Source organism: Rhipicephalus sanguineus, chromosome 3, assembly GCF_013339695.2.
Source record: "Rhipicephalus sanguineus isolate Rsan-2018 chromosome 3, BIME_Rsan_1.4, whole genome shotgun sequence".
Classification (NCBI taxonomy): domain Eukaryota; kingdom Metazoa; phylum Arthropoda; class Arachnida; order Ixodida; family Ixodidae; genus Rhipicephalus; species Rhipicephalus sanguineus.
This window is the reverse complement of record NC_051178.1, coordinates 217,852,895-217,862,046: the sequence shown is the minus strand read 5'-3', so window position 1 is coordinate 217,862,046 and position 9,152 is coordinate 217,852,895. Positions and strand designations below refer to the sequence as shown.

Below are 9,152 nucleotides of genomic sequence, written 5' to 3'. Positions count from 1 at the left end.
CAGGAGCGGCCGGCTAGTTAGAGATTTTCACCTCGTATTCTCCCTTTCTAACCCGGAGCGGTTGGTTGGTTGGTTGATCCTAGAGGAATGGCACAACCCACCACGGGGGATCGGCCACGAATCGTGCGGCAGTAGGATGTGTGAGTGAAAAAAAAAGGGGGGGGGGAGAAAAAAAAAAGGATAATTCTCAAGAGCGGCAAGCACGATCACTGGTCTTCGTTGTTTTCGTCCATATGCGCAACAATGTTAATTCTTTTTGTTGCACGGAGACAGACTGCTTACACAAACCGGTATGTGTGCTTCGCGCATATATATACATCGCGGACTACACCAAGGTGCAATGACACTGCGCTATAATAAAGCACAGAAGCGGTCGCGACAAACGTTCGCTACATATTTGAAATATATAAGTGCAACACTTACCGACAAATGGAAGAATGAGAGCTGAGGAAATCGGTGTCCCTCGATCGGCACTGTCAAGACGCCGCATAGTACAGCACCAAAAACCACTCGGATATGCTGCTATTGACTCGTTACACTTTCCACAGATGAAACTGAACAACTATTACATGTTAATGCCGCACAGGTTCTGCTAGTAAACTCGCTACTTCGCTGCACTAGCGAGCACACACATGCAAAGAAGGCATCACGACTAGCCGTCATGTGCTGTACGAAGCTACGGCGCTACGCGATGTCATGATAATTTATACAGTGTATTGGCCACCATTGTAATGCTGTTACACGTAAATAAAAAATTCAACTTTTTCACAATGTAGTATTTATATTATAAAGTTGGTCACTATTTAGCAATAGCGTCGGAAAACATCAAGAAAAGATACGAGACTAATGCTACTGAGATGTCAACAAAAATGACCTCACTTAGCAATGCCGCGTTCTTTACGGCGGTGTTCGCTTCAGTTCGCTGCTGTCCGATCGTGGCAGCTGAGGATATGGTGAATGTTCATAACAAGAAGCTCCTTTTCGCGGGGAAGTAACCGCTATGCCGTGAACACTACCTGTTTGCGCAACTGTTAAGTATGACCAAACTTTAGTTGGACGTTTACATTAGCAATATGATCGGTCGGACGCACATCTACAGGAAAGGTCGAATAAAAGTGCGTTTTTTTTTTTCCGGCGATATTTTTTGTAACCCTGTCGTACGGGGCACTTTAGATCTCTGTTGTAAAATGTGCACTCTGTACAGTATGATGAAGATTATGATCTTATGAATGCACACCATGCTATGTACGTCACTTGTTTATAGCGCACTGTAATGCAGCTGGAGTTGTTTTTGTACTTCAAGAGAGGAAAATTTTCTGCTAGCACATTATTTCCCAACTGAAACTGGAAAAATTTCCAGCTGGAAATATGACTTCCCGACTCTGAAAATGCCCTTACAAGCTAGGAATGGTTCTTATTTCCAGCCAGCTTGGAATGAAAAATTCCAAGCCAGAGCGATTTCTAGCTGAAAACGATGCTTGAAAGAGGATTTGCAGCTGTTAATTCACACTGATTTCATATGTGCATTGCTAGAACCAGTTCAAGCCAACTGAAAACCAGCAGGTTACCTGGTGGTTCCAGCAACATCCTAGGAGAAAACCAGTATCTTGCTGGAACCAGTACACAAAACCAGTAGGCACCCTGCTGGAACCAGTACAGTCAGCAGGATGCTTGCTGGGACCAGCATAAAACCAGCAAGCACCCTGCTGGAACCAGCAGAGGACCAGTAAGCATCCTGCTGGAACCAGTACAACCAACAGGAAACCAGCAGCTGTCCTGCTGGTTCCACCAGAAACCAGCACAAACCAGCAGAAAACCAGCAGGAAATTTTCACCTGGGTGATTCGTTCTTGCGAGACGCGAAGTTTTCGTGAACATACGTGGCAACTGGCGCTTTCAATGCTAGCCACAGCGTACACATACTATCAGCTTCGCGAGGCTTTCTGTAGCCACGTAGGTTAGTTAAAGGGTCCCTGCACCCTCAATTACGCATGTTGTTTTTATCGGCCTTTTGCTTTCTATGGGTCTTGATGACTGCTGTGGCACCAACGAAAGCGGCGAGAACGAAGCGTTTGATATTTTAATTTGCTTCCGAAATGGGTTTCCGCGCCGATTGCAGCGTCGTACAACGACAGTTTTTGTTGCAGGAAGTGAGGTAGCGTGCGTGACTTATGCTGTTCGTTTTGATTGGTGGGAAATAAATAATATATAGTACACGCTTGCGACACACTCAGTATGTGGAATTTCCTCATTTTAATGTGTTTAATGCTCGTTACAGCTGCGAAAAGGACACGAATTTGTGCATCGATTTTAACCATAGCCTCCTCTATACTTTCTGTGCCTGCTACGTCGTCGAGGGAACAATAGGAGCGCGCCGTCGCCGGAGTTGCGGAGAATCGCCACTTGCCTTCGTGGTGGCGCCACTCACGTTGGGTGGCTAAATGGGTGGCGAGGCCGTTCGAGCGCCGAGAAGTGGATGGCCCGAATACGCGGCTGCCGCGGCCGTTATCGTACCGCTACACCGCACTCGTTGGTTTTGCGCCTTCAAATAATAAGAACAGTCATTCTTCAAAGGCACACAGTGGTCCACGACATACGAGTTGTATTTGTCGAACACGACTTGTGCGGCTGAGAAACGAACCCGCACCCTGTGGTGGGAACTGTGCGGAATTCAGTTTACATTTATTATTGATTACCATGATCTTACAAAAGATTATTGAAGGAGGGGGCCTGGGTCAACACAAACGGACGTACTGTTGTAGACAGCACAAATGTCTTTTTTATTATATTCACGAGAAGCCTAGGATATATTTCGTAACGTATATGCGGTTTTTCTTGCAGGAGTGCGGCATATAAAGGAAACAAAGGGATAGCGAGACATTCCAAGTGGAAACTGGGCGCAAGTTGGCAGCAGGAAAAACGCAGGTCCAGGAAACCGATTCAGTGGCAGCTGATCGGCACGCAAGCATTTTATTCTTAGACACAAAAGACGAAACTGCTTCTTAACATATATACTTTCTGCTCAGAGGCTTTTGCGAGAATGACTGGTAAATGTCAATTTGTCGGTGGCTGTAGATACATATCTGCATATTCGTATGGCTTTTATCCACTGCTGCCGCAGTGTTTCGTCCGCGGGAATTTCATGGAACGAGATGCCAGGAATTAAGCTTGCTCTTTGAATCCGACTGGCAGCGTGGTACACGGGCCATAGATATATGCCAATAAACAGTCCAGAAAGTAACAACCATGCAGATTAGATGTGTCGGCCAACAGTCAGCGGTTCACGCTAAATCAGACAGTTGTAAAACCAGATAACTACATACTATATAGTCGAGATAGGGCACCTTTGATCAAAAACATGGCCAACTTGGCTTAAAATGTTAACGAGAACTAACAGACAATAATGCCAAGGAAAGTATAGGGGATATTAAAAGGTCGCAGGTTCGGTCCCCGCCGGCGGCAAGTTATCTTTTCGTCCACTTTGCTTTCTTCACGTTTATATCCTAAATACTACAAATAATATCCCCTATACATTCATTGGCATTATTGTCTGTCAGTTCTCTTAATATTGTGTCTAACAAAGAAGAACGAGACCTTAAAAGACATCTTCTTTCTTGTCTTAAAATGGTCACCTACTGGTGCAAAATATGAAACTTACATGTACCGCGCACACCATGTATGGTCAGTGTTCAGGTTCAGACAAACAGCGTCTATTGAGACTACGATATAAGCTTACTCAAAACAACGAAGTGTTGCTATTGAATGCCTCCTTCGCGATGCATGCGCGATGTATTCACACTCGAAAACATGAAAAGCTACCGGCTTACTTCAGAACGTGTCGCTCGTCGATTTCTGCGCTTTTTTTTTTTTTGTAACGTCAAACGACGCCTCCACGTTACATTGACTTCCGAAACGAAGTGCTGGTTACTAAAGGCTGCAGTCACTAAATATTAAAGGCTACAGACAGTAAAAGCAACGTGCGTGACCGCAACGTCCCAGAAGTCAACTTATCGTTGCGGCAGTAGCATGCCAGACCGTTCGGCACGGCAGGACGGCAGCTCTACGTGACTGGCGCCACCACGCGGCAGCCCGCGTTGTAATTCCAGGAAGTGGGGAGCGGACCGCCGACGGTCTCGCTCGGCTCACATGGCAGGCACAGAAGTATAAAGGAGGCTATGTTTTAACTTATCAGAAACTGCGACACAGATGGCGCTGCCGAACGGCCTACTCAAGGCGCAGCTTGGTCACTCTAGGCGCAGCCTTCATCAATACACTGTGCTTTGCATTTCTGCCTTACACAGATTTTCCATGTGCTCGAGGTGTCTATGTGTGTTTGCGTACCTAACATCAACTGCTGGTGTCGTCTTTGGTATTTGTCACCTGCCAGCATTGTGTTGAGTAAACTTGATTGTGTGCACGTTCCTCATGGTTCGATATAAGTGCGCGGTAACCGGCTGCGCAAGCAGCAGCGAAACTGCAGGGGACTCTCGTTTCATTCTTTTCTCATGTCAGCATACATTGATACAGTCATCTGCTAACTTGTGCGGCACAGAAGCCGTCAAAAGTGTATCGGACATGCGCTGTCTGTGTTATCGTGTCAGCGTGTTGACTGTGTTATCGTCATCGGTGCGTTTATCACTGAGACTGCCCCGCCCCCACCACCTATATAAAGACGTGTTAATAAACCCTGCCCTTCTTCTTGTTCCCGTCAACATGTAGTTGCCTCGGTCCTTTGTCAGACACCCGACACGTTACATGGTGTCAGAAGTGGGATACCAGCGACAACGATGGATCTTCTCAAGGCTCCGCCCCCCTTGCAACTGACCGGCAACCTCTCGGAAAATTGGAGGCGCTTCAGACAGAAGTTCGACCTTGTGGGAATCGAGCGCGCCCTCCCCTTTGGCGCCTCGTTCCCCAGCTAGCGCGTGTGTTGTCCCCGCGCGGCTCAAGCGCCGGGGACCGCCGTTAATCGGCAGCGCCAGGCCACTTTGTCTGGTGCGAGCCATGCGTCGGCTTACCGGCGCGCGGGCACACGTCCGGGCATGCCTTGACATGCTCACATGCTCACGCCACCAAGCTAGCTTACGTCACTGCGCAACGCCTGTCCTCATTGGCCGCCAGTGACAACCCCCTTCCCCCTTGAGCTCGCTTCTGTCTGGCGCGGGCTTGCCCGCGGGAGATGCTCCCAGGCTAGCACGAGAGGTTGACGCGCTGCTCTAGCAGGCGGCTTCTCGTTCGTGTGCTCGACTGCTGCCCTTTGTGTGATAGTCGTAGCGCCGCTGGCAAGCGTACTCGATCGGTCTTGCGGAGTTCCCTTTGCGGCCTGCAAGCCCGTGACTGTCGTACTGTGCTGCATCTTGGGTTAATAAACCCGTGTTTGTTGACATCCTGCCTCGAGTGCCTTTTCTGCGCCGTGCCGGAGTCGACGAACCCGGCCGTAGCGTCTTTGTTCGCTGCGGCAGTGGAGAACGTCGCGTCCCTTCACGGTCGCCTCGTAGGGTAAGCGTCTTGCAAACCTATCTCCACAACCTGTACCTGCAGGCGACCACAACGAAGGAGCATCCTCGAAGCGAAGCTGCGAAAGCGGCGCTGCTGCTAAGCGTAGCTGGTGATGAAGCGCTCGACGTGTTTAACACGTTCAAGTTCGAGGAAGACGAAAGCAAGGACGACTACGCAACGCTCGCTGGGAAATTCGAGTCCTACTGTGCTGAGGTGAGCAATGAAGTTCACGAACGATGAGGATTGCAAGCCCCCCTTTGGAAGATATCGTTATCTGCGGTTGCCTTTCGGCATTTCGTCGGCCCCCGAAGTTTTTCAAAAACAAATGAGCGAGATCTTCGATGGCCTTCCTGGTGTGCACGTGTACATCGACGATATTTTGGTGTGGGGGGCATCCAAAAAAGAACACGACCAAAGACTAGTGGCAGTCATGACAGCGGCTGAAAAAGCGGGCCTCACATTCAACGCGGAAAAATGCCGGTTTGGCGTCACTGAAGTGCAGTTCCTGGGTGATATCATTACCCGCGAGGGCATATCACCAAACCCTAAACTTGTAAAAAGTTTGCTTCAAACGTCCGTGCCTAAAGACAAATCAGATGTGCAGCGCATGCTTGGTGTTCTAAACTATTTTGGTAAATATGTGCCACGCCTGTCTGAACGAACGGCTTCTTTGCGAGCGCTTATCAAAGCGCACGTACAGTTTTCGAATGGACTGACAACCACATAAGGGAGTGGAAAAGCGTCGTGCAGATTCCAAGCACAACACCAGTGCTAGCCATCTTTGATTCACGGAAGCAATCAAAGATAACTTGCGATGCTTCAAAGACGGCGTTGGTGCAGCGCTTTTGCAGTGTCACAACGGCCAGTGGCATATGCATCTCGTACTAACGGACACAGAGCAGCGTTATGCGCAAATTGAAAAAGAGGCGCTCAGCATTTCTTTCGGCTGCGACAAATTTTACCAGTTCATTTACGGACAGAAGATTGTCATCGAGACGGACCACAAACCTCTGTTGTCTATAGCTGCAAAAGGAATTTGCGACATGCCTCCCCGTCTGCAAAGGTTCTTTTTGAGACTTCTAAACTATGATTTTGTTTTACAGTATGTCCCAGGGAAGCACCTTATCTTGGCAGACATGCTGTCAAGATCATCCCCGGCTCCTCAGGACGACACCAGTGGGGCTACGGACGACGTCGAAGTGCACGCAGTTGCCGTCCTGGGTTACCTGGTCACTGAAGAGACGCGCCAGAAACTGGTGAATGAAACGGCAAAGGACGACTACCTGCGCACAATCATCGCTTGCCTCTCAACTGGCGACAAGATCGAAGGCGAGCTAAAGCCGTTTTCCTCTGAACTTTCCGTTGTAAATGGCATATTGCTAAAAGGCACGAAAGCGATAATACCAAGACGCATGCGCCGTGATATCCTGGCAAGAATACATGCGGGGCATCTCGGTCTTCAGAAATGCAAAGAAAGGGCCCGTCGTCTTGTTTTTTCGCCTGGTATCAGCCATGATATCACTGCTATGATCCAGAGTTGCCCCACGTGTTGTGAATATGCTTATAAGCAACATCAGGAGCCACTGCTGATGCGCCCAGTCCCTGCTTGCGCGTGGTATCGTGTTGGTGTGGATATTTTTTCTTTCGCAGGAAGTTCATACGTTGTGGCGTTCGATGCACATAGTAACTTCCCTGAAGTCGAGAAACTTGTCGATGCCACTGCGAGGACAATCATGGCACTGAGTGCGATGTTCGCACGGTACGGCGTACCCATGGAAGTGTGCACGGACAATGGGCCACAATTTGTAAGTCACGAGTTTGCAGCCTTTGCAAGAACATACGATTTTACTCATGTTACGTCCAGCCCTCGCTACCCACAATCTAATGGCCTAGCGGAAAAAGGTGTCCAGGTTGTCAAGCGTATAATGAAGAAATGTGCGCACGCACACGAAGACTTCTGGCTGGGTCTGCTGGCCTACCGCTGTACGCCACTGGAGGACGGCCGATCGCCAGCGGAACTTCTGCAGGGCAGATGCCCGAGAGCTAATCTTCCCGATTTTTCTGCAGTGCCGACAACCGTCGTGAAGAAGCACCAGCCGAAGAGCAGCGGAAAGCCCCTACCACCTTTGGCTAAAGGATCGGTCGTGAGGTTCGGGGACAAAACGTGGACGCAGAAAGGGCAAGTCGTCGCAACTGCTGCGCCCAGGTCCTACAAAGTTCAAACTGAGGATCGTCGGCTGTTCAGGCGCAACAGGCGTCATCTTCTGCAAACCGGTGAAAGGTGTGCTGTAGACGTCAGCGACGACAGTTCCGAGTGTGAGCCAGATGACCCCGGCTCATCAACTCCAGACGCCTCGCCAGCTGCCCCAGCACGATCACCAGGCCGCTCGCCGCGACAACAGTCCACCACGGACAGCGTACCCGCATGTGCTGCGCGCCACGAGTCGCCAACTTACCGAAGGTCTGCTCGTACAGTCAGGCCTCCGAAGAGACTTCATTACGATGCTGCTTTCAATCAAGTGCCCTGAACTGTTGTTTTCATTACCCCCCAGGGGATGTATCGGACATGCGCTGTCTGTGTTATCGTGTCAGCGTGTTGACTGTGTTATCGTCATCGGTGCGTTTATCACTGAGACTGCCCCGCCGCCACCACCTATATAAAGACGTGTTAATAGACCCTGCCGTTCTTCTTGTTCCCGTCAACATGTAGTTGCCTCGGTCCTTTGCCAGACACCCGACACGTTACAAAAAGGAGCGGCGCCCGCTTGCGACTAGAAGGCCACCGTCTGCTGCGGGATTCCGGTATGGCAAAATGTAAGTCGCGTTTTGTTTGGAAGCAGACAAAACTCCAGTGACACGTCACTGGGCGAGTGAAATACGAAAGGGTACGCCAATTTCTGTCATCTGCTTTGATTTTGAATTTGTAAGTTCAATAACTTCCGTTTCCGTGCGTCTATCTCCAAAATTATTTTTGCATTCATCTCAGGACGATACAAGGAACGCGTTCCGATGTAAAAATCGGAGGGTAAAATATGGGTGCAGGGCCCCTTTAAATGTTATCGTCTGACATATTCAGTTGAAGCTCAGTGTTTCTTGTAGTGCATGAGTCCCATAACACTGTACGCAGGAGGGCGCGCTGGCTCGCGACGTGCTCTTGTATAACTGAGTGATCTCAAGTTGGCGATACGTTAAAATAGGACCTCTATCCTTTGTCAGCAAAGCGCTGTTACGAATCGTGCGAGCGACGTTTCAATCATTCGAGGACGCGTCTGCTCGACGCCTTTCTTGGAGCGAACGCTTTCCACGCCGTCCTTCGCCAGTGTGTTGGGTTTCATAGCCACCACTGCGCCGCTTGTTTTTGTACGTTTGTTGATAGGTGGCAGCACACTGCAAGCGATTTGCTTGTTGACCGGTCTGAGAGCAAAATGTTCTCCGCGCCCAGACGTCTCTCTAATTGTAAACGTGGTGACGCGGAGTGGTCGAAGTCGTTCGGCGGAGGAAATTCTTCAGATTGCTTTCAGCAGTGATGTTGAAAGGAACCATCTTGACGACGAGGATTTTTTACTGGACGTAGAAGCAAGAAGACTGAAAGCACCGAGAGTGACAGCGACGATGAACCATCAGCTGCTAACTCACGATCGAGGAGCGAGCACT

The 9,152-nt window shown here is 49.5% G+C and overlaps 1 long non-coding RNA gene across 1 annotated transcript; it reads left to right on the top strand.

The window, feature by feature from the left end:
• Window positions 1–2,140: 2,140 nt before the first annotated feature.
• On the top strand, window positions 2,141–4,703 carry LOC125757768 (uncharacterized). The gene is made up of 2 exons (XR_007415537.1): window positions 2,141–2,298; window positions 4,169–4,703. It is a non-coding gene; the product is annotated as an uncharacterized LOC125757768 (long non-coding RNA).
• The last annotated feature ends 4,449 nt before the right edge of the window (window positions 4,704–9,152 follow it).